General features: G+C 39.4%; 1 long non-coding RNA gene across 1 annotated transcript; it reads right to left on the reverse strand.

The window, feature by feature from the left end:
• Positions 1 to 717: 717 nt before the first annotated feature.
• On the reverse strand, positions 718 to 24,308 carry LOC144899502 (uncharacterized). Its single transcript, XR_013627634.1, has 3 exons — positions 24,184 to 24,308; positions 13,961 to 14,091; positions 718 to 855 (listed from the first exon to the last, which is right to left on the reverse strand). It is a non-coding gene; the product is annotated as an uncharacterized LOC144899502 (long non-coding RNA).
• Between the last annotated feature and the right edge of the window lie 865 nt (positions 24,309 to 25,173).

Consider the following 25,173-nt stretch of genomic DNA (forward strand, 5'->3'; position numbering starts at 1 on the left):
GTTAAGTTGCTGCGTGATGAGTTTAGTGTTATTTCTAAGATGGCACCATGAGTCAGACTGTTATGTTAAGTAATGACCTCCTGCGATTTCCGGTGGGTTGACAAGATTGTTGTGAGGTCCATGAGTGACCTTTTATGACGTCAGGTTCAGCTTATGTATCTACAAGTCTGTTTTTTTTAAATTTGAGTCAGTGTATCTCATAGACTGGAAATGAAATGTTAAGGCTTGTTATGACTTGTTGTTGACTTGGAAATGATGTTATATAATATTTCATATAAAATATATTGTGGGCTGCACGGTAGTCTAGTGGCGCGCAGACCTCACAGCTAGTAGACCCGAGTTCAATTCCCCCCTCGGCCATCTCTGTGTAGAGTTTGCATGTTCTCCCCGTGCATGCGTGGGTTTTCTCCGGGTACTCCGGTTTCCTCCCACATTCCAAAAACATGCTAGGTTATTTGGTGACTCCAAATTGTCCATAGGTATGAATGTGAGTGTGAATGGTTGTTTGTCTATATGTGCCCTGTGATTGGCTGGCGACCAGTCCAGGGTGTACCCCGCCTCTCGCCCGAAGACAGCTGGGATAGGCTCCAGCACAGAAAATGAATGAATGAATGAACTATATTCTATCCTAAGAAGGTGTCTGTTATGCCACATAAACATGTTGAATGTGAGGACAGAAAGGACGGAGCAAACAGGTTGGAACTGGACCTCTGCAGCATGTGGGGTCCGTCCAGTGCAGGAGGCACCTGGCATCATTCATTCAGCACCAAACAAGTGAACAGAATTCTCTTCCTCAAGACTGCCGTATTCCAGTTCACTCGTCTGTGCAGGCAGGAGATGGACCTCCCGGAATTCCTGCACAAAAAAAAAGAAAAACCTCCATGAAATGCTGCAAAGATTGTTGATAGTTGACTCTAGAAGTTATTCTGTCACTAACTGTGGTTTAATGTTTCACGGAGGAGCTGGGAGGGCTCAGGTGAAAGAACGACATGACTAAGACCTGCGTGCTATCCTCACCGCCACAGTCTCCTTTGGGAAGATTACGTGTGCATGAAGTATGCTTACAGACACCTGCTAAGAATCGTCAAACTGAAAATTCCTTGCATTAATGTGCTCATGAGACACACCAACATTCCAGAGGAGCTACTAGACCAAGAACTGATGATTTATTATTATTTTTTTTTTTTAGCATTTAGCTGATGCAACACACCTCAGTCTTTATTCTTTACCACCCAGGGTGAAAATGTGGTTTCAGGCAGCTGATTACGTTTAGGCAGTACAAATTCATACATGAAAGGCGGCTGACAAATCCTCTCCATAGCCGCAATAGATTGATTGTGAAACAAGCAGCTCAGGTTGCACTTTCCTGGCCATGCAAGTGGTTTATCTTTGTAATGAGATGTTGATAAGAGTCAGTATGCATAAGCTATGCATCTCTCCCTCATTTTCACTGGGTTCGTAGTTAGGGACCCTATATTCCGGGGGTGAAAATGGAATGGTCTTTATTGTCATTATACAAGATGTACAATGAGATTGGAGAGCTTCTCCTTTCAGTGCAGTAGTCAAGGTTAAAAAGTATACAAAAAGTAGAGTAAAAAAAACGACAGTTTAACAAGATATATACAAGATATCCAAAATATACACATAATATTGCGCAGGAGCATATACAGGAGCAGACATATTGCAGATATATTAATTTTAGTGCAATGATGAATGGGTCTTATGAATGGGTGCAAATAATTCATTCATTCATTCATTTTCTACCGCCTTTTCCTCACGAGGGTCGCCTATCCCAGCTGTCTTTGGGCGAGAAGCTGGTCGCCAGCCAATCACAGGGCACATATAGACAAACAACCATTCACACTCACATTCATACCTATGGACAATATGGAGTCGCCAATTAACCTAGCATGTTTTTGGAATGTGGGAGGAAACCGGAGTACCCGGAGAAAACCCACGCATGCACGAGGAGAACATGCAAACTCCACACAGAGATGGACGAGAGTGGGATTGAACCCTGGTCTCCTAGCTGGGAGGTCTGCGCGCTAACCACTAGACCGCTGTGCCGCCCGGGTGCAAATAATGAAAAAGTAAAAGTCACATATGAGTGTATTGAGTTGTTAAATAAATATATGTTTTCAAGATAAAATGGGGTGGTGTGAAAAAAAAACACATTTTGAGTTGCATTCGTGACGCAGTTATGTAGGCCGACACTTTTAGTTATGAAATACTTTCTGATATGCGTCTAGCTTTGAGCTTGTGTGTCTGTAAGTAATGTGCAACTAAACTATGTATATATGATACCTGTGTGAAGCGAAAAATGTTGTATTTTAGAGGCAGTTTTGTTTAATAAGAACTAACTAAACTTTCAGTTCATATATTTTGGGTTTTAAAACAACTGTTTGATACGTTTCTACAGGCGTCTTTTCTTTGGCTTAGTTTTCTTCTCTTGTGAATTTAATGTACCATGATGATGGCTCCATCATAAATACCAGTAAATCCAGTCCAGTGCAATTTACATACATTTGTTTTTTTTCCCTCTTGATGATGGATAGTTTAAATGGTGAGTATTGTACTCCATAGTAACTTATAGTCTGTAGAATACGGTCATAAATACAATGGATCCCCACACATATATATCACTATTCATGTGATTCATCCATCTATTTTCGAGGGGCTATGCTGGAGCCTATCCCACTTGACTTTCGGGCGAGAGGCGGGGTACACCCTGGACTGGTCGCCAGCCAATCACAGGGCACATATAGACAAACAAACATAGTAGACAAACACAATAGTATGGAAAATATATCATTTTTGAAACGTAAAGTCGTTTAAAAAATATAGCTGCAATCTTTGGAAAATGAATAATAGCTTCGCAATCATTCTGACCTAGAATTTGATGTTGTGGCGTATTAAAAAAATGATACAGACATAAAAGTGAAAGCTGCATTATGACTTTTATATAACAGGTGGCAAATAGCCAGTGAGATGACTGTACAGTCCTGTCGAGTTCTGTGGTTTAGCTCGGATTCCTGCTCATCACGATGCTGCAACCCAAACGAACAACATGACCGACTTATCTTTATCTCTGGGATCTTTTCTGCTATTTTTTTTTTCAGGTTATTTGGTGCACATGCAGTATATAAAACATGTCGGACAGCCTTGATGACCTCCGGCTAATACAAGAAGGATGCAACATTTCTGAGCCCTCAGGTCATTGTTTGTTTAGTGTTGGAATATATATGTGTGTGTGTGCGTGTATGTAGCTGCAGGACGTCCCCTGCACCGGTGTCAGGATGAGACCAGAGAGGGCCCACCTGGAAGTACTTCTCCATGGGTCAAAGGTCAATGCTATTGGACGTGAGTGACAACGTCTGTATGCAAACAAAAGTGTAATGAGAGAAAAGTTTGGGTTCAAAGGAAAAAAAAGGAAAACGCAGTCATGCCTTGTCACATAAAAGTCATTTATGTTTCTAATTTACATCTTTTGATTTTGGAGCTTTTGAAGAATTTTGCAACTGTGAACCACTGACGGAGTGAGCTGATGAACATATTTCATAGCAAATATATCAGATGAAACATGAACCATCTATATTGGACATTCCAATAATGCTTATAAAATGGATCATCGCATATAAATCGTTTTTTTTCTCCTGCAGAAATGCTCTCGTTAGTTGATAATATTTATAATACAGGTAAAATGTATGGCATACATGTGTTACTTAGATTAGGGCTGTCCATTGATTAATCATTCAATGATAATAATCGATTAACTATTTAATCTAAAAATCTCCTATCGCTGATTAATGCTGAGTTAATTCTGATTAATCAAAGTATGATGATCTGATCGATGTGAGATTAATCAGAATTCATCAAGGTGTGATTAATCAGAATTAACCCAGTGTTAATTAAAAAAATTGATTGATATGATTGATTTGATATGCGTCAAGATTTTAAAAACAACAATTGGTTTCGTATCGTACCGTGTGTGGTGATACGATGTGAAGCTAAGATTTGATGACGTTATTGAGTGCTAATTGCTAATTGCTAAAATAATATTTTGTCCAGGTACTCCGGTTTCCTTCCACATTCCAAAAACATGCTAGGTTAATTGGAGACTCCAAATTGTCCATAGGTATGAATGTGAGTGTGAATGGTTGTTTGTCTATATGTGCCCTGTGATTGGCTGGCCACCAGTCCAGGGTGTACCCCGCCTTTCGCCCCGAAGACAGCTGGGATAGACTCCAGCACCCCACGACCCTTGTGAGGATAAGCAGTAGAAAATGAATGAATGAATGAAATAATAATCATTATAATATAATTAATATTCATTTTGTGCTTTGAATTTAATGCTGTTGCTGTCATAATTGTACAAAATACATAATAAATAAGAGAAACTTGATCACTGTAATGTACGTACAAATCTGTTCCAGTGACCATTGTTGGTTAAACTGGTTAAACTTTTTCAGACCATTTAACCCATTTAGCTTCGCAACGATCATGACAACAGAGAAGAAGCAGTAGAAGTAGGAACAAAGAACAACAGTGCATATTCCCACAGAACGAGTCCTTCTTTGGAAACGGCTGTTGTGCCTTTTGGCAGCGATAACACCTTTTCCAAGAAGCCACCCTCTTTGCTTTTTGTGTCATTTCCAAAATGGTTCCAAATTCCAAGACAGGAGATAAACTCATCAGTGTCAATGTGTGAAGTTGATATACAGTAAAAGAGGTCATGACGCTTTTAAAGCTCAAAGCCAAAATGATGAAGATCCAAGCATCAACACGTCTTTGACCCACTTAGTACACACGTCCACATTCAAGCAAGGTCACTGAAGCAACATGGCGGCTATTTAGTCTATTCAGCCAGCGCTCCTCATAACATCCACGGGGGGCTCTCGGGCTTCATGTCTCCGCTTATCAAGGCATGCCAGACATTCCCTCCACGCGCGTTTGTGTGTTGTGTGCATGGAAATGTTTGTGTGTGTTTGTGTGTGTGTGTGTGTGTGTGTGTGTGTGCATGCTCCGACCTGAGCGCAGACGTGAACATAACATGTGAATTCACCTCCTCAGAATTCCAAACACTTGTAGTGCCCACGAGCCAAAACAAGGGGATGGTTTCCTGTTTTGTTCTCGGGCTCCTTTTGAAAGGAGAGACTCCCACCTAACACCTCCCCCACACCTCCTTTCCGCTTAGTAAGAAATGGATGGAAAGTCTTGAGGAAGCTGGAAAAAAAAATATTCCCAAGTAATCATTAGGAAGTAGTTTTCCATTTTAGATTCACAGCTTTTGAGTCTCATTTTATTTTTAAGGTGTAGAGCAGCACAATTCCAAGAAATTGTTCAATCACGAACTTTCCATAGAGAATGTGGTGCTGAAATGTGACCGCCGTGGTCAGCTTGAGCACAAACTTTTTTTTTTTTTTTTAACCATCTGTTGTTGTGACTGATGCTGATTTGTGTCATTGGTTAAGCAACAATACGAAATGAAGACGCTAGAAATGTCATGGAAGCTTTTCTTCTGGAACAATAACCAAAAAAAAAAAACAAAATAGTCACTGAATTGGGAGTTAATACCAACAAACCCATGTTTAGAGTGCTGTGGAATGACACTGTGGAAGTACACACTGCAGTTTCTTGTCAATGCAAAAATACAACTATATTATTATTATTATTGCAGGGTTGCACATATACTAATTCATTCATTCATTTTTTACCGCTTATCCTCACGTGGATCGTGGGGGTGCTGGAGCCCATCCCAGCTGTCTTCGGGCAAGAGGCGGAATACATCCTGGACTGGCCGCCAGCCAATCACAGGGCATATATAGACAAACAACCATTCACACTCACATTCATACCTATGGACAATTTGGAGTCGCCAATTAACCTAGCATGTTTTTGGAATGTGGGAGGAAACCGGAGTACCCGGAGAAAACCCACGCATGCACGGGGAGAACATGCAAACTCCACACAGAGATGGCCGAGGGTGGAATTGAACTCGGGTCTCCTAGCTGTGAGGTCTGCGCGCTAACCACACGACCGCCGTGCAACCACACATACTAATTGTCACACAATTTTGTCGAGGGATGGCACGGTTCTTCATGGTTATCAGTGTTGTCAATTCACGGTTCGGTTTAAGAACTAAAGTCCCTGGAAAGTGTCCACCATCACTGATTGAGGGGAAAGGAACACTACAAATGGCATCATGGCCTGAGCTCACTACCGCCTCCTGTTTGGGAACACTCAGGCTTCCCTGGTAAAATGATTCTATTAAAGGTGTCATCAGTCTTTTCTATTTTCATGTGAGTAAGGTCTTCCTTAAGCCAGCCATTATGGGAAGGGAGGTGCTCCCACTTCAAGAGAATAAAACCGAGATCGCTAGCAAGGTGGCAAAGGCCAGTGCCGCAGCCGCACTGGGAGGGGAGCCAGGATGGAGAGTTGTATCAAACACCACAACGAGCGTACCAAAAACCTGACACCAAAAATCATTAAGACAAGTGTCAGATATGTTGGGGTTGATTTTTCCTAACTGAGAGTTTCTACTCAGTAGAAGAAGTGCAAAGTGAGAATTTCATTGTCCTATCTCTTCCTCTCACTGAAAGGGGAGGGATGGCTGATTGGGGTTAAGGGGGGGCGATGGTGTTATCAATAGTGGAAATAGCAGGGTCAAGGGTGAGCAGCGTATCAATCAAAGATTTGGGTGGGCGGTTCAGGAAGCGTGGGTAAGTGGCTTTGATACAATTGTTTACTATGTTTTTTAACATTATTAGAGCCCTCTAGACATGAAATAACACCCCTATGTCACCTTTACATTGGTGTTACCCAATATATTAGACATAATCAGAGAAAATAATTGACTTAAAAGGTAAATAATGCTTGTGTGTGTCGCTGTAAATGTGTTTTGGTGAGTGGGGGGTGCCAAGAAGTGGCAAAAAAATCCTGTTTTTCTAGCAATCTATGTGGTACTTATGTGCCTCACCATTACAGTAATACCACCTAGTGACCAATGTAGAATACTACATATAATCGCAACATCTTTGAATGCCTTACATTTGTATTTTAGTTCATTTAGACATTTTAATGCTTGATAATGCTTAATTAGGGTAAAACATATCCCTTCTTAAATCATGCACACATAATGCAAACAAAGACCAGGGTTCAATTCCATCCCCGGCCATCTCTGTGTGGAGTTTGCATGTTCTCCCCGTGCATGTGTGTGTTATCTCCAGGTACTCAGGTTTCCTCCCACATTCCTCCCAGCCGTCTTTGGGCCAGAGGCGGGGTACACCCTGGACTGGTGGCCAGCCAATCACAGGGCACATATAGACAAACAACCATTCACACTCACATTCATACCGGAAACCGGAGTACCCGGAGAAAACCCAGGCATGCATGGTGAGAACATGCAAACTCCACACAGAGATGGAGGGTGGAATTGAACTCGGGTCTTCTAGCTGTGTGACCACTAGTCTGCCGTTCAGCCCCTTATTTTCAACAATTTTATGAATAATTTACTTTATTTTCAAATAGAATATTCTGTTTTTTTGGGTCGTTGGTGCAGTGGGCGTTCATACTTGCCTCACTGAACCTCAGCAGCCTGACTCAACTTACTCTATGACTTTTATCATAAAATCACCTTACAAACCGGCAGCACCTTTTAATTCACCATCAAATGATATCAGACGTTCTAACACAACAGGAAATTCCTTCATGTCGTAAAATATGGCATTCAGAGATGTTTCCTGTGTTCCAATAAAAGTTCATAATGTGATCCTGGTATTTTGGAGGAATCTTTTGCAGTACATAAACATGATGTACAAAGGTGAGGCGAGCAGGGAGGGAGGCGGACCGCTTTAGTGGAACAGCTGATTGTTCTCTGAGTCAAAACAACACGCGCTGAAGTCGCTGTGGAATGGCATTGTAATAACAAACAATCCTTATTTTCTGCCATTGCGGTTTACACAATCGGAATTACCAGGCAGTGGAAAAGGCCGCAGCCAGTGTGGGTGCACGCATGAGTCTGTGCACGGAGGGACCGCAATAACAGGAACCACTCAGTGGCCCCTGCAGCACAGCAGATAAGAACTGGTCTCAATGTGGAACCCAAGGGTCTCGGCTGCCTCATAAAACGTGTCAGTAATATCATAATAAAGCTAATAATAGCCCAACTCATATGAATGACTAGAACCTCTAGGCTTGAACACAATTTGTATCCATTGAAAGTGATGGACGGCGGCACGGTGGTTGAGTGGTTAGCACACAGACCTCACAGCTAAGAGGACCAGGGGTCGATTCCACCCTCGGCCATCTCTGTGTGGAGTTTGCATGTTCTCCCCCGTGGGTTTTCTCCGGGTACTCCGGTTTCCTCCTACATTCCAAAAACATGCTAGGTTAATTGACAACTCCAAATTGTCCATAGGTATGAATGTGAGTGTGAATGGTTGTTTGTCTATTTGTGCCCTGTGATTGGTTGGCCACCAGTCCAGGGTGTACCCTGCCTCTCGCCCCAAAGACAGCTGGGATAGGCTCCAGCAGAAGCAGTAGAAAATGAATGAATGAATGAAAGTGATGGAAACTCAAATTATCTGTTCCAGGGTCAAACTGTCACCATTATAACGCCTTTTATTTACTATACAGACAATGTTTAAACGGACATTTTAACTGTCCTTACATGTTACAGAATTTGTTGTGGATTGTGTTCGCTTGCTTGAGAGGCGAGTCTCTTCACAAAAAAGATGAAACCCCCTGCAGCACACTTTTGTGTTGTACATTCCGTTCTTCTTTCTAGACAGGTTAGAGACTGCTCTCCTTTGTCACCTCAAGTTTCCAGTTCTATGGTTATCATCATGCTTTTTTTTTTTTTTTTTGCCATTGCTGCATAATTCTGTGGGGTTGTTGTGTTACTGAATGAATTGAAAACGTGTGCGCCTTATAGCTGGTCAAGTGGTTTTCTGTTTGCCATCAAGATTATTGAATGCCTGCGATTGGCTCGCTATCAGTCCAGAGTCAAAGTCAACTGGGATAAACACCAGTAAAGCCATAGAAATTTTTTTTTTTTTTTTATGAATGCTACTGGGGTCATGGATTCCATGTGCTGCTACAATGCTACATGGTAATGGTAATGTTTTTACTTCATTTGAACATGCATCAGATTACAATTGAATGCATCACATAATCAGTTCACAGTTCCACATGTCCAAAAAGAGTAGGAAGAAGCAAAGCTTATTAAATCCTACCCCTCCATCTGGTACTTTTACAATCAGTAACTGTTACATTTGTTCACTTCCTGCTTTCCTAATATAGTTTTGTGTTTGTTTGCTTTTTTGTCACATACCAAAGTACGAGGTGATATGACCATACAATGTGGGTGTGTTAATTTAGGTATAAGTTCCAATTTACAGAAAAGACACTCGGCAAAAACTGCCTGCATGGCAGCGTTCCAACATTAAGGTTGGTCTCAATTTTGCTAGAAAACATTTTGGTGATCTCCAAGACTTTTTGGAAAATACTCTGACGATCTGACGAGACCAAAGTTGAACTTTCTGGACGCTGTGTGTGCCATTACATTACAGAAAAAGCCAAGAGTAAAATATGTTGGTTGTAGTGTGATGGTCCGGGACTGGAAGACGAGAACCATAAATTCTGATGTCTACTAAAAAAATCCTGAAGGAGAATGTCTGTCCATCTGTCCATCTGTATTTATACTGTTCTATACTTACTATACTATACTATATTTAGGGATGTCCGATATTGGCTTTTTGTGCCTAAAAACCGATATGCCGATATTGTCCAAGGCTGTGTTCGAAACCGCATACTTACATACTACTCATACTAACTCTTTGAGTATGCATTGTGTCTACACTGGCAGTATGCGATTTTTGAGTATGCGAGCATCCGCCAGAAATGTTGAGTATGTATCATCAGCTTACTACTCACATTCAAATTACCCAGCATTCAACGCAACGTGACATCACCGCAAAAAAAAAAAAAAAAAACATTAGCTAAACACTGAGCAGCAGGATGGACCAAACGGCGGTGTCAATCAAGATATATTGCGAGTTGGTTCCCTTCTTGTTTTCAAAGTAAAAGCAGTGATTTATCACTATGGTTTTTTTTTGTATGAGAAAAGTAAAGGGGTGTTTTATTTTGTGAAAATAACCAAAAGTGCATTGCTCACTTCAGCTAGTCTAAATTTTGCCAAATTTGTCCGAACTAAATTGTAAATGGTTGGTATTTGGACAAATAAATGGCACATTTGGGATATAAACGGTCACTTTCTCGCCTGATTTAAAAAAAATATCTGAATAAAGTGATTCATTTAAAGAATTTAGAGCTAAAGTGAAATCAGCCTGTCGATTTCTGCTTGGGTAGGAGCGCAATGCATTGTGAGTTATCATGTAGTACGCTGTAATGTAAATGCTTTGCATACTGTCTGATGGACTGGGTATGCAGTATGGAGTGTGGATAGTATGGGCATGGAAGTATGTAGTAGTAGGTATGCGGTTTCGACCACACAACCCTACTCTCAATTTCTGATACCAATATCAGCCGATACAGCATTTTTTTTTTAAATATCGTTTTTCATGATCAGACAAACATCTGATACCATACTTACTTGTGTGTACATTACTTTTTATCCCTCCACACATGCACTCTGTCTACAACATGCACATTAGGAGCGTCACCCGTCTCACTAATAGACAGCAATTTTCTACTTTTCAAAGACTTCAGACGGCTCTGAAGTCATGGAAAACATAAAGACAACAACTGCTGGAATGCCGTCTCATGTTAAATCCTTTAACGTGAACGCCCTCACACACAGAAAGAAAGTACTTGTATTCATGTAAAGAAAAAAAAGTACTCCTCTTTTTGGCCGACTTCCAATTAGAGTCAAAAGTGTCGTAGCCTGTCGGTCATTGTGGGTGAAAATATTGTGAGAAAAACACGTTTATTTGTGTTAAACAACAAGAAACGTGTTTCATGTCTTGTTTATCATATAATACAGGCTGGTATGGACGAACGGCGGTTACTTCAAGTCAATTCCACGTCGCGTGATCATGAAAAGCAAAATGAATCTTCTCATAAACACGCTTGCGGTATGAGCTGACTTGAGCTTCAAGGACTTTTAAACATCTCAAGGGGCAGATTAATCATTTTAAATACAGATAACAGCTCTTGCATAAGAGGCCACCTTGTGATTGAAGCGCTGACAAAAAAAAAAAGCGGGGGGTGGGGGGGGTCTACAGCAAGATACATCTTGCAAACGCTACAAGCAGAATTTTGGAATGTCAATCATAATTTCTCATTCTGTGATTTATGCGCCACAACGTGCTACATATATAAAACAGAACCTTTGCAATAAATTCTGCCTTCTAAAGCGCTGTAATGTCCTCTTTTGACGGAGACGATGATTTATTGGATTGGTCATTGTAGAGTTTGCAGTGTGTGGATTTGTTAAGCTAAATCACACTGTGGGGTCTAACTTAAGCTGAGAAATAGTTTATCCTCATACAGAGGTGTTTCTAATATTTTGGAGTTATGATGCAATGCAGTTAAAATGTCTTTGAGTATTTTGAAAAGCGCTATACAAATAAAATGTATTAAAATGTATTATTATTATTATTATTACTGGCGACCAGTCCAGGGTGTACCTCGCCTCTCGCTCGAAGACAACTGGGATAGGCTCCAGCACCCCCCGCGACCCTCATGAGGAAAAAGTGGTAGAAAATGAATGAATGAACTAGGTACAATATGTGCAATACTACATTTTGTTACTGTATAGGTTATTGTTTTTGATGTACATATTCATTCATTTTCTACCACTTATCCTCACGAGGGGCACAGGAGTGCTGGAGCCTATCCCAGCTGTCTTCAGGCGAGAGGCGGGGTACACCCTGGACTGGTCACCAGCCAATCACAGGGCACATATAGACAAACAACCATTCACACTCACATTCATACCTATGGACAATTTGGAGTCACCAATTAACCTAGCATGTTTTTGGAATGTGGGAGGAAACCGGAGTACCCGGAGAAAACCCACGCATGCACGGGGAGAACATGCAAACTCCTCCTCTCCTAGCTGTGAGGTATGCGCACTAACCACTCGATCACCGTGCAGCCCTGATGTACATATATTTACACTTGAACAGCACCTGCCACATTTATATTTATATATTTATATTATATATTTCATAAATAATATTTTTTTATATATATTTTATATATAATATTTTATTATATACTTTATATTATATTATATATTTTTATTATTTTCCTTATTTTTATTTTTTCCAAAATGCACCGTGGAGTTGCACTCTAATTTCGTTGTATGCAATACAATGACAATAAAGGCGATTCTGATTCTAATAATGTTAAGCTCATTCGAATAAGAAAGGTGTGTACAAGTCAACTGAGTGTGTTCTACTTATATTGCCTAAAAGAAACTCCGGGCTCTGAACTCCAAACGAGGTCTGCAGAATGAGAATGGAGAGCGCTAGCCCTCCCGCTAAAAGCCTGAGCTGTCAACTTTGTGTCCATAGACCAGCTTCTCAAATGGTGAGGCGATCCAAACTCTTGGGGGGAACAGGGGAGGTAATGGGGATGTTCAATGTGGGTGCCCACAGGTTGGTGGTTCGACGCCCACTTCCTCCATTCCTCCTCTATTGTCCTTGAGCAAGACACTTCAAAACGCTGATGTATAAATGAAGCGAACAATTACTGACCTCTATTGAGCATTGTAGAATACTACATGGCTTATACTGTATTTGTATATTGCTGCATTTTTATGCTTAAAAATACTTCATTTGGGGGAAAAATATATATATCCATGTGTTTAAATATGCCCATTTTGTTGACTTGTAGGTGGTAGTCAACAATGAAACAGCAATCATTTATTAACTCATTTTCACTGAGCTTTTAAAGCACACAGAATATTGTGTTTTACGGCTGCATAAACATGGAATCTATCAGAAAAAAAAAATGTTCTACCTTTTTCCGTTCTTTAGTTATAAACAGTAGAATATAGGTAACTTTCAGGAAAAATATCAGTTCCGGAATTTTTAAAAAAGGCTTTCGACACAAGGATTTTTTGTTTTGTGACAGCTCAAGTATTGATACAACAACTATAGCAACATAAACAACACAACAGTGGTTCATAATCAAAATAACTATTTTTTTACAACTATAATACCATGAATTATTTACTATTTTCATATCTGGTGTGTGCACGCGTGTGTTTTAAAAATTGACTTGTCAATTAATAATTAGCGTTTAAGTAAGCATGTTAGCCCATATGCCAATGAAAACACAGTGACAACAATAATCCCACGCAAAGCGCTTTTTAAATCCTTAAAACCGTAAAAGCCAGTCAACCGTGACAATGGAGACAATTCAATCCGTGTGAGCTTTGATGCCCTCGGGACATGAGAGAGGTGTACGAGCCGGAGCAACATTCCCACCACTCCTCACAAGGAGTTCCTCGGCAATCAAAACAACAAACCTGTTTTGGGGAAGTGCCCAATGGGAGCGTAACAACAGATCAAGAGAGAATTAAATGAAACGTAAAAATAAATATGAGAAGCTCTGTTACGGAAATAGCGAGGTCTTTCACAGCAAACAATGACATCTTAAGTATTTTTGTGAGCCGTCAATCAAAGCGGGGAAGGTTATTATTAGGACTTGAAGCGTGTGATTGGAGTGCTACTGTAATCACCTGGATGTGAGGCGTATTACAGCGGTTGCTATGGGCAACCACAAAACACTCCCTTTAAAGTGTTGCAGGTGAGTCACCAAAGCTACTTCCTGTTCCTAAATGGCTAATTGGATGCCGTCCAACTCAACCTGCAGGGCTTATTATGTCTCAGACATTTTGAGTGGAAAATAAAGATGGTAAAATAAAGGGATTGTGGGGTTTTTTTGTGTGACATTTCTGTATGGTGGCTGTGTGGTGTAGTGTTCTAACCTGTTGGACATGTTCCACGGTCTTGAATGGGTTCTTGCCAGGTAGCTTCTTCCCACAATCTAGAAATACTAATGATAGGTTGGCCGCTTTGGATAACCACACTGCAAACCATTTCCAGCGAGGGCCGCATACTGAAAAATGAAAGGATAAATTGTTATTGGCGTGACCTTTTTTTTTTTTTTTTTACATTTCCAAATATTTCATTTTTATTTTTTGATAATCTATGTCAAATATTATGACTTTATTACCATCATTTTATAATTTTTTTTCTCAACCTAATTTTCAAAAAACTTTATTTTGACATTTTTGACATTTATTTGGACTTTTTTCTCTTAATATTTTCAATTAATTTATGAAAGATTACAGCTGATTTATTTTTATATTTTCATATTCATGACTTAACTGTTTTTATAACTTTTTCCGCAACCGAATTTCCCCCAAATTACAATATTATCTTGTTTGTTTCTCAAAATTTTATGACTAAAAAATGTTTTTTTAATTCTGTAACATTTCAACATTATGTTATTTCATAGTTTTCTACAATAAAGTTCTACAATCACAGCAATAAACTGTGTTTTAATGAACAAATACATTTATATATGATTTATATATTGTTTCCAGGCTGTTGCGGGCCACATAAAATGAGGCGGGGTGGGGGCAGACTTGGCCCCCGGGGCTTTGAGTTTTGACAGTTCTGGGAACTTAATTCAAAAAATGCAGACAATTTCGGTCATCATTAAAAGAAATTCTGTTGAAATGAGGGCTTTGCTCTCATTATGTCAATCTTTGGGTAGCAGTGTTATTATGATGTCACATACTGTAGGTGTTGGTAAACAAACAAGGCAACCAAGGAAACCGACCGGCTCCTCGGCATGCATCAACTTCCAGACTTCCACTTTCTCTTCCTTGTTATACAGAAGGAATAATAAAAGGAGCATGAAAACGACATAACTTATACTGCTATACAAGCTGCACAGTGGCTACTCTAAAGTATAGCCAAGGTTTGTCCCTTGAGGATATATACAGTCATACTAGATACAGAATATCTTTAGCATCTGTAAATGCATATACTGCCAAGTAGGATTCAATATTAATAAATGGAATATTTTCATAATTGGACTTTCTTGTTTGCACAAGTACGGACGAATCAACTTTCTTGCAGTGAATTTTTTACTTTATTGCTATAATTTTGTAAATGTTCCCAAACCTAGTTTTCCCAAAATTGCACCTTTATTTTATTATATTTGTTTTTCATAATATTATGACTTTAAAAAATTCTTATTTTGTCTTAATATTCCAAATTTATGTTCCTAACATGACATTATTTTTCCCTCATAATATTACATTATTTCTGTTAAATTATAATTACAACTTTTTCTTTATAATTTGACTATTATATTTAGATTCTTGTGAAATTATTATTTTTTTATTGCTATTTTTAAGTATGGACAAATCATCTTTCTTGCAGTAATTTTTTTTACTTTATTGCTATAATATTGTAGCTTTTCCCAAACCTAGTTTTTCCAAAATTACATCTTTATTTTATTTTATTTGTTTCTCATAATATTATGACTTAAAAAATTATTATTCTGTCTTAATATTCCAACTTTATGTTACTAAAATGACATTATTTTTCCATCATAATATTGCACATTATTTCTGTTAAATTACGATTACAACTTTTTTCTTTATAATTTGACTATTATATTTCAATTCTTGTAAAATTACTATTTTCAATGTTATTTTTAGTTTTCTTGTTGAATTATATTTTTAGAATGTGCTGCAGGCCATTAAAAAAAAACAGGCATCGGCCAAAAGAGGCCCCGGGGCCACATTTTGAACAACTTTGCTTTACTTGGTGAGCTTTACTCTATCTCTCTTCACCTTTGATTACCCAGAAGTCAAACCTGCTAAGCGACTGTACATCTCTTTGAGGTATTGCGCAACTTTAAATGATTAAACTCAAGCGCCCATAATTACCACAAAATTACCGTGTAAAGATAATAATCTACAATAAAAAAAACTCCCCAGAGAATTAGACGGTTAAACAGTTCCTATTATTTGAATTCCTAATCGGAGTTGATCTCAACACATCTGCACTCCCCATTGAGTCCCTTTGGGGAGGCTTGTGATTGGACCGCTTTGTTCTCCATGTCTCCCTGCATAACCCTACAACGACATCGCGTGCTGGAGGTTTCTCTGCAAAAAAGCTCCCACGCCGTGACATCACACAAGGGTTTAGCATGTTCACAGGAAGCAAGCGAGCCAAGTCGGATTGACAGCTGCTGACACGAAGCAACATTCCATACGTGCTGTAGAAAGCACTTAGAAGAACATAGCATATTTCAGTGACGCTTGATGAGCCTGACAGAGCAAAGAAGTGGGAAGACACCGTCTCACCGAGCTCATCATGATGGAGCCCAAAAAACAGTTTGGAGAACGTATCTGTTCCAACATGCCGGAGAACATACTGGGACATCATTACAGCTCATTTTCAAGCTTTACCGCTGCATAATGTTGTGCAATTACACCTGACTATTGAGGACAAAGGAATGACAAGTAGACCAGCCAATCACTGACGAGAGTCATTACTAGGGATAGCCGATATTGGCTTTTTTGGACAAAAACCAATTCCTAATTCCTGATACCGATATATGTTGTAGAATGAACATTCATTCATTCATTTTCTACCGCTTATCCTCACGAGAGTCGCGGGGGGGAGGGGGGGGGGGGGGGCGAGAGGCGGGGTACACCCTGGACCGGTGGCCAGCCAATCACAGGGCACATATAGACAAACAACCATTCACACTCACATTCATACCTATGGACAATTAACCTAGCATGTTTTTGGAGGAAACCGGAGTACCCGGAGAAAACCCATGCATGCACGAGGAGAACATGCAAACTCCACACAGAGATGGCCGTGGGTGGAATTGAACCCAGGTCTCCTAACTGTGAGGTCTGCACGCTTACCACTAGACCGCCGTGCAGCCGCACATACTAATTGTCACACAATTTTGTTGAGGGATGGCACGGTTCTTCATGGTTATCAGTGTTGTCAATTCACGGTTCGGTTTAAGAACTAAGAGATGGCCGAGGGTGGAATTGAACCCGGAAAACAAATTTAGCTTTGTTCAATATTTAAATATTTCTAGATTAGAAGGTAAGTAAGGGTAAGTGTGGGGTGGAGTTTTTTTCAATTTCCTGACATGGAAAAAGGATGTTGCGCACAGATTTTTTATGTGACATCCGAAAGTCAAGTGGGGGTCCAAGTTGTGTTGGCAACTGCAGATGAGAGGTGGATATCCTGGCCGGAGAAGGTTGGTTGCATCTGTAGCTACAGATGTAGATTACCACCACCAGTGTTGGACTAAGGAGCAAATGAATAATCAGTTCACTTCATTGTGAAGCGCTTTGGATGCCCTTAACCACTAGACCGGCACGGTGGTCTAGTGGTTAGCGCGCAGACCTCACAGCTAGGAGACCCGGGTTCAATTCCTCCCTCGGAGTTTGCATGTTCTCCCTGTGCATGCGTGGGTTTTCTCCGGGTACTCCAGTTTCCTCCCACATTCCAAAAACATGCTAGGTTAATTGGCGACTCCAAATTGTCCATAGGTATGAATGTGAGTGTGAATGGTTGTTTGTCTATATGTGCCCTGTGATTGGCTGGCCACCAGTCCAGGGTGTACCCTGCCTCTCGCCCAAAGACAGCTGGGATAGGCTCCAGCACCCCCCGCGACCCTCGTGAGGATAAGCGGTAGAAAATGAATGAATATTGCACTTTACATTACAGAAATCTCAAAGTGCTACAAAGAAAGCATAAAACCTACAGTGAAGTCGCTAGAAAAGTATTTGTAACAAATATAAATCAAGCGTACAATAGAAACTGTTGATGCATGTTTTGGGTTGGTTGTATAGGGGTCTTTCTCAGATAAGTCTCCACCAAACGTAAGCATCCGGGACGCCACCTGATATAATCTAAAGGCTGTGAAATCTAACAAGAATGATAAACTTAGGGGATGCGTCATACAGGAAGCAAACACCCTCATCCATGTCATTGCGAGAGCTTTTCCTTCAAATACAACATTTCACTGATTCAACGACAAGGAACGATTCTCATGTTTTGCTAGTGATGTCACAACACTCTGACAATGTCAATTATTTCCAACTCAGGTCGACTGGACATTCCTGCCAACCCCCATGTTTACAGGTTTTGGCAAATGAGTCAACCATAGCAGGAGGTGAGGTGGTATCACCTTCCTGAAGTATGATGTCATGGACCGCCATCTCTTTTGGAAATCTCGTCTAAGTGGTTGCTTATATAGTACAGCACATATCCCATCAGGGTATAAGGGCTTGCTTCATATAAACCTAGGGGGCTCAAACTCAATTTACTTGGGGGCCACTGGAGCTAGGGTCTGGGTGAGACTGGGCCAAATCAGGTTTTCCAAAAAAAAAAAACGCATTTATTAAAAACATTTTTTTTTTTTTAAACTTCGCTTTGGTTCCAATTTTCTACAAGAAAAGCTCTGATAAAACATTCCACTGTTCTCACATATCTTACTTTTTATTTTTCTACACAAAATAAGATGAAAAATAAATAAATAAATCAAGAATAAAGAAAATCAATCAATCAGTAATAAATAAATAAATATAATAATAATAATAAAACAGCAAATAATAAAAACTTAAGAAACCACATATAGTTGGTGGGTAGACAAATTATTTTTTTCAGATTAAAATTAACAAAGCATTATTAGAGCCCTGTAGACATGACAAAACACGACTATAGTCACATTTATACTCTTTTTATTTACAACATATTGCGCAACTGCAGGGTCTTGAGACAAATGCTAACTCGCAAACTAGAGAGCTAGCGACCTAAACAGTAGCCTTCAAGTTATTTCCTTTAAACTTAAATAGCCAAAAACTTATCCTCCCTATCCGTGCGGAAGTGGTAACTATTAACAGTTATTTAACCTTTAACATGAACATTAATCAAACGTAATAATTTTTTCTGGGTACATGATACCATACAGCATCCATATCAAACTTGCGCACTAACATTTAACTTTCATATCAAGGCGGGGGCCTCAAACTAGTGTCCTGCGGGACACATTTGGCCCGCGGGCCGTGTGTTTGAGACCCCTGATATAAACCCACCTTGAGACACATGCTAACTCGCAAACTACGTAGCTAGTGACCTAAACGGTAGCCTTCAAGTTATTTCCTTTAAACTTAAATAGCCAAAAACTTACCACTTCCACACGGATAGGGAGGATAACTATTAACAGTTATTTAACCTTTAAAATGAACATTAATCAAACGTAAAAATTTTTTCTGGGTACATGATACCATACAGCATCCATATCAAACTTGCGCACTAACATTTAACTTTCATATCAAGGCGGGGGCCTCAAACTAGTGTCCTGCGGGACACATTTGGCCCGCGGGCCGTGTGTTTGAGACCCCTGATATAAACCCACCTTGAGACACATGCTAACTCGCAAACTATGTAGCTAGTGACCTAAACGGTAGCCTTCAAGTTATTTCCTTTAAACTTAAATAGCCAAAAACTTACCACTTCCACACGGATAGGGAGGATAACTATTAACAGTTATTTAACCTTTAACATGAACATTAATCAAACGTAATATTTTTTTCTGGGTACATGATACCATACAGCATCCATATCAAACTAACATTAAACTTTCATATCAAGGCGGGGGCCTCAAACTAGTGTCCAGCGGGACACATTTGGCCCGCGGACCGCATGTTTGAGACCCCTGATATAAACCCACCTACCATATAAACCCAAACTGAGATCCCGACACAAACATAAACACAAAGCGGACAAGACAGTTTGCACCTTGAAAAGTAATAAATCCTCATCTGCAGAGCACAGTAGGATGCTAAAAAGATTTGCTCCACTACAAAGCTGCACATTACGGCCGCTGTGGGATGTTTTTGAAATAATAACACACGTAGGCAAATAAGATGCCAGCATAATCTCTCTCTACGGGACTCCCGCCAGGCATTTGCTTACTGGGATCGTGCGAGCATTACCGGTTTTGTGTGCGCCGTGTTTTCAAGCGGCCATGGCAACGAGGAAGACTGATGGAGCGGCATTGGCAGGAAGTGCTGCGAGGACAACAGGATGTGCCCTGGCTCCGCCGCCGAGGGTTGAAGAATTCTAGGAAGTTATTGTACTTTGTGGAATGGGCTCAGGAATGTTAGATGTCTGCCTTTTTTTTTTTTTTTTTTTAAAAGGCCTGAGTCATATCACATGTTGGAAGCAACAGGCTTTGAAGATAATGTGACCCCGTTTGATGCATGTGAGGCACTTCACTGTTTGTGTTCACCCACTTCCACATTCCCCTCTGACGGCTTGAAAATGTCATTGATGGAAAAAAAAACACTCATCAGCACATTCGAGTCCATATCAGGACTCAGACATTAGGTCACGCCACAAAGGACATATGTGCGTTCGTATTTATGTTTCATAATGCAGCTTTCCTCCACAGGAGATGATGTGGGGTCACATCAAGGAACACTTTTCTCTTGCATATATATGAACCTTTTTCCACTTTTCTGACCCATAAATGTAGTTAAAATACTGTATTCTGGTTTTAAACCATGCCAAAATTTCAGATAATAATAAAGTTTGAAAAAGTTTGGGATGGTTCAAAACGCTCGGTTTCAGAGGGTGTGGTAAAAGTGGATGTGTGTGATGTCACACATGGCCGGGCTTCCTTATATGGGCGTGCGCTCCCCCAAGCTCTGCTTCTGTGTTACACATTGCTATAAATGGCTCAAAATGGAAAGACATTTGTTTACAATCCCGAAAGACGCCACCATCAGTTGGTTGGAGTTCCTGATTCCCTATACCAGCAAAAGAAATACATTTTAATCTGACAACGGCATTTCACACTGGACTGTTTTGTGAACATGTATGTGTACCAAAAAGCATTAAAAAATTAATATTTTTCGTACATGAATGCCTCATTTATCATGTTTAATCGGTTTCCTGACAGCAATGAATGAACTTCCATAAAGTAGGATTCCTTATTGATAAATGGAATATTTTTGTAGTTAGAGTATAGGAAATCATCTAAATACAGTTTTTGACATTATTAGAGCCCTCTAAACATGAAATAACACCCCTATAGTCACCTTTATACTCACGTTACTCAATATGGTACAAATAAATAAGCCATTTAAGACTTGGGCTCGTGTGTGTCGTTGTAAATGTGTTCCAAACATAACTCTGGGATCCTTGGATCATAAATCCCTTGTGTTTATTTTGAATAATTCCATGTAACCGAGGCAACTAAATGTCTGTTTTCTTAAATCTTAAATAAAAACTAATGATTTTTATTTAATTGCTCTGCTTTGTGCTAAAGGAGGTTCGCGTCAATACATTAGAGTATAGGAAACCGTCTAAATACAGTTTTTGACATTATTAGAGCCCTCTAAACATGAAATAACACCCCTATAGTCACCTATATTACCCAATATAGTACAAATAAATAAGCCATTTAAGACTTGGGCTCGTGTGTGTCATTGTAAATGTGTTCCAAGCATAACCGTGGGATCCTTGGATCATGAATCCCCTGTGTTTATTTTGAATAATTTGAATAATTCCATGTAACCGAGGCAACTAAACTAATGTCTGTTTTTTTCTATCTTAAATAAAAATTAATGATTGTTTTAATTGCCCTGCTGTGTGCTAAAGGAGGTTCTCGTCAATACATTAGAGTATAGGAAACCGTCTAAATACAGTTTTTGACATTATTAGAGCCCTCTAAACATGAAATAACACCCCTATAGTCACCTATATTACCCAATATAGTACAAATAAATAAGCCATTTAAGACTTAGGCTTGTGCGTGTCGTTGTAAATGTGTTCCAAACATAACTCTGGGATCCTTGGATCATGAATCTCTTGTGTTTATTTTGAATCATTCCATGTAACCGAGGCAACTAAATGTCTTAAATAAAAACTAATGATTTTTTTTAATTGCTGTCCTGTGTGCTATAGGAGGTTCTCGTCAATACAACAGGAGAGCAAATGAGCATGTTTTCTAACCATCACATGAACCGCAGAGGCTCGTTTGTGTTTTTATGACTATAATTACTATCGATCAAGCGGCAGGTTGACTCAGTAACATGCTCCCCGTACACACACACACACACACACACACACACATACACACACACACACACACACACACACGGTTGCCTCAAGCTCTTAATCCGCCAGTCGGTGGCTTCTATTCACACTTTTCCTTAGGACACTTGAATGTATCCGGTGGCCTGACAAACTCAGGATGTCTTTTTGATCAGGCCTCCTCTCCCCTTCGCAGTGACAGGCCTTCTCCCTGACGCGTGGATGGAGCTGTCCTCCCGCGGGTCAGGGCAGCAGCGGGGTCATGGGTTAAGGCCACAGGCGGCGCTTAAACAACAAATAAGTTGTCCCCAAATCCCCAAACAGGAGCTAAAAGGATTCTCTCACTGGTCCTATAAATCTGGCATCACACCTTAAAAAAACAGCTAAAGTGATTTGGGTTGTTTATATGTCATCTTTATGGACATAAATCCTGTCTCCAGCATCTATTTGGGGGGGGCAGACAGTAAAAAAAAAGCATTGAGCTAATGGGGGGATGAGGGTTAGTGGACTGATCCGCTGCCGGATCAAATGTTTGCTGTGTGCTGACAGCTAGATTCTGCCTGTGGGATCAGGAAGTGTGTTTGTGTGACTAAAGGTGTAGCGATCACCCCCCCCGATGATGTGTTCGTCAATGGAGGGGTTAACAGGTTTGACCCTAAACCCCCCCAAAGACAGAAAAGTTAGCTAAACACGAAGCAGAACTAAGAGAACTAATAAGAAATAATAAGTAAACAGCTACACAAACTGGCTTTAGCTAGACGTACCCATAATGTTACTTATAATATATAAAATAATATAATAATAATAATAATAATAAATAGCATGGAATCGTATTGGGAAAAAAAAAACAACGCCTCCAATGATCTTTCATTGTTGGTTCAGTTCCAATGAAACAGCATACCAACCATAGCAGTCATTCATGTTAGTATTATATTGCTTGCCTGGGCTAGCGTTAAGGAATACAAACATCAGTTTGATTCTAAATCTAATAATTCTTTGTTGTAAATATCAGAAATATATTAAAACAAACATTTCACATGTTGCCGGTACCTGTATATACTAACTCTAATGTTCCTCGTTGGATTCACAGCACGAGCACAGCTTTAGCACGTGTCATTAGCGCCCTCTACTGTAAAATATTGGAAAGTGCTTTGAACTGCACTTTATAATGAGAAGACCTATAGTTCCACTAGAGAGCAGTGTTGCTGCATTCATTATAATGTTGGGTGTTTTTGTTGAATATGACTTTGAAAAATCGATAAAACGATAAAACGATAATTAACATATATTTTGGTATGATCTATTATATATTAGAAAAGTATTTATTTATCCATGACAAAGTTTGTTCATGTTATCAGTCATATATAGTATATATATGCTGATATAGTTCATCTTCAAACAGCTAAAATAATGCATAAGGCTAAAAATATCCAATTACCTAAAAATGTCATCCAATACTTCTCTACAAGAGAGGAGAAATATGATCTCAGGGAAGAACTACATTTGAAACACTTATATGCTAGGACTACGTGAGAAAAAAAAATTAAAAAAAAAAAACTATATTAGGAAAGCAGGAAGTGAACAAATGTAACAGTTACTGATTGTAAAAGTAGCAGATGGAGGGGTAGGATTTAATAAGCTTTGCTTCTTCCTACTCCTTTTGGACATGTGGAACTGTGAACTGATTATGTGATGCATTCAATTGTAATCTGATGCATGTTCAAATGAAATAAAACCATTACCATTACCATATACCCTGTATTTATTTATTCTGTGTTTCTGCGGAAGGGGTATTATTAAATAAGATGTGCTCCTTTTCTGACATATTGAATTATGATTTGTGCAGAACTAAACTATCACCATCACTACTGGATTGATGGAAAAACATTACGAGTGTAAGCAGTGAACTAAAACTGTAATTTGGTATTGAATTGCCTGAAACATGTGATTTGCTGCTTTAAATGGGTCTTAAACTGGAGATTAAATGGATTGACGGACAGATGTGTCACCATGTGCCCACATTCCCCCCCACCTCCATTTATTCGTTTCTCACCTTTGTCAAACAATTCCTTGGTGTGAAACTGCTCTCCATTCTTGCATCTCTCTCGCTCTCTCTCTCTCTCATCTTCAGGCTGTGATGCTTTTTCTACTTCTTTTTCCAAGAACTGTGGATTTCAGACTAACCACAAATTAATCTGAAAGAAAAATCAAAAGAATAGATTTAATAGCTGCCATTGTGAGTGTCAAGTTTGTGTGAAATTATAAAAGTGCATTGATTCACACTAACAGCTTGTGTTGGTTAGAATTTTATGTGCAATAAAGGCATAGTTTTATATCAGGGGTGTCTTTTTTGTCTTTAATTTTTCACCTTTACACAGCAAAAATGACATAATTCTTGTAAAATTACTTATTTTTTGTTAATATTTTTTAATTTTCCTGCTGATTTTGTCATTTTGTCATTAAATTATATTTTTAGAATGTGCCGTGGATCAATAAAAAATTATCAGTGGGCTGCAAATGGCCCCCGATGAACACTTTGGACACCCCTTCACATAACTATAAAAACACAAGCGTGGTCACAAGTGGCATAAAGGTTGCTTAAATCTCCCAGCTTAAAGGTTGCTGGGTCTATCCTCAGTCCTCCTGTGACCACGTTGGGCAAGATCCTGATGCTGCATGATCAGTAAGAAAATGTGGTAACAGTGTCAAAGTGCTCAAAATCCAAATTGCTGTAATAGACTCGGATATTATTTTATCTTATGCTGTCATTGCATTTTATTGTTTATTATTTTATTGTCCATGTATTGTTACTAGAACACATTCTTATGTGACGGTTTGGGGTTTTCTCATTGTCTTTTCCTTTGACCCGCCAGGGAAAACAGATGTAAAGTAGCCTTTGGGCTAAGTTGAGTATATTTGCATGGATATGTTTATGAATATGCACTGTCCCCTTTTAAATGAATGAATACAGAACACCGTTAAACTAGGTCAAATAACAAATGACGTAGGAGAGCATTTCTAATTCTATGAGGTTTGGTCTTTT

This window comes from Doryrhamphus excisus, linkage group LG7, assembly GCF_037039965.1.
Source record: "Doryrhamphus excisus strain RoL-2023G ecotype Guam linkage group LG7, RoL_Dexc_Guam_v1.1, whole genome shotgun sequence".
NCBI lineage: Eukaryota > Metazoa > Chordata > Actinopteri > Syngnathiformes > Syngnathidae > Doryrhamphus > Doryrhamphus excisus.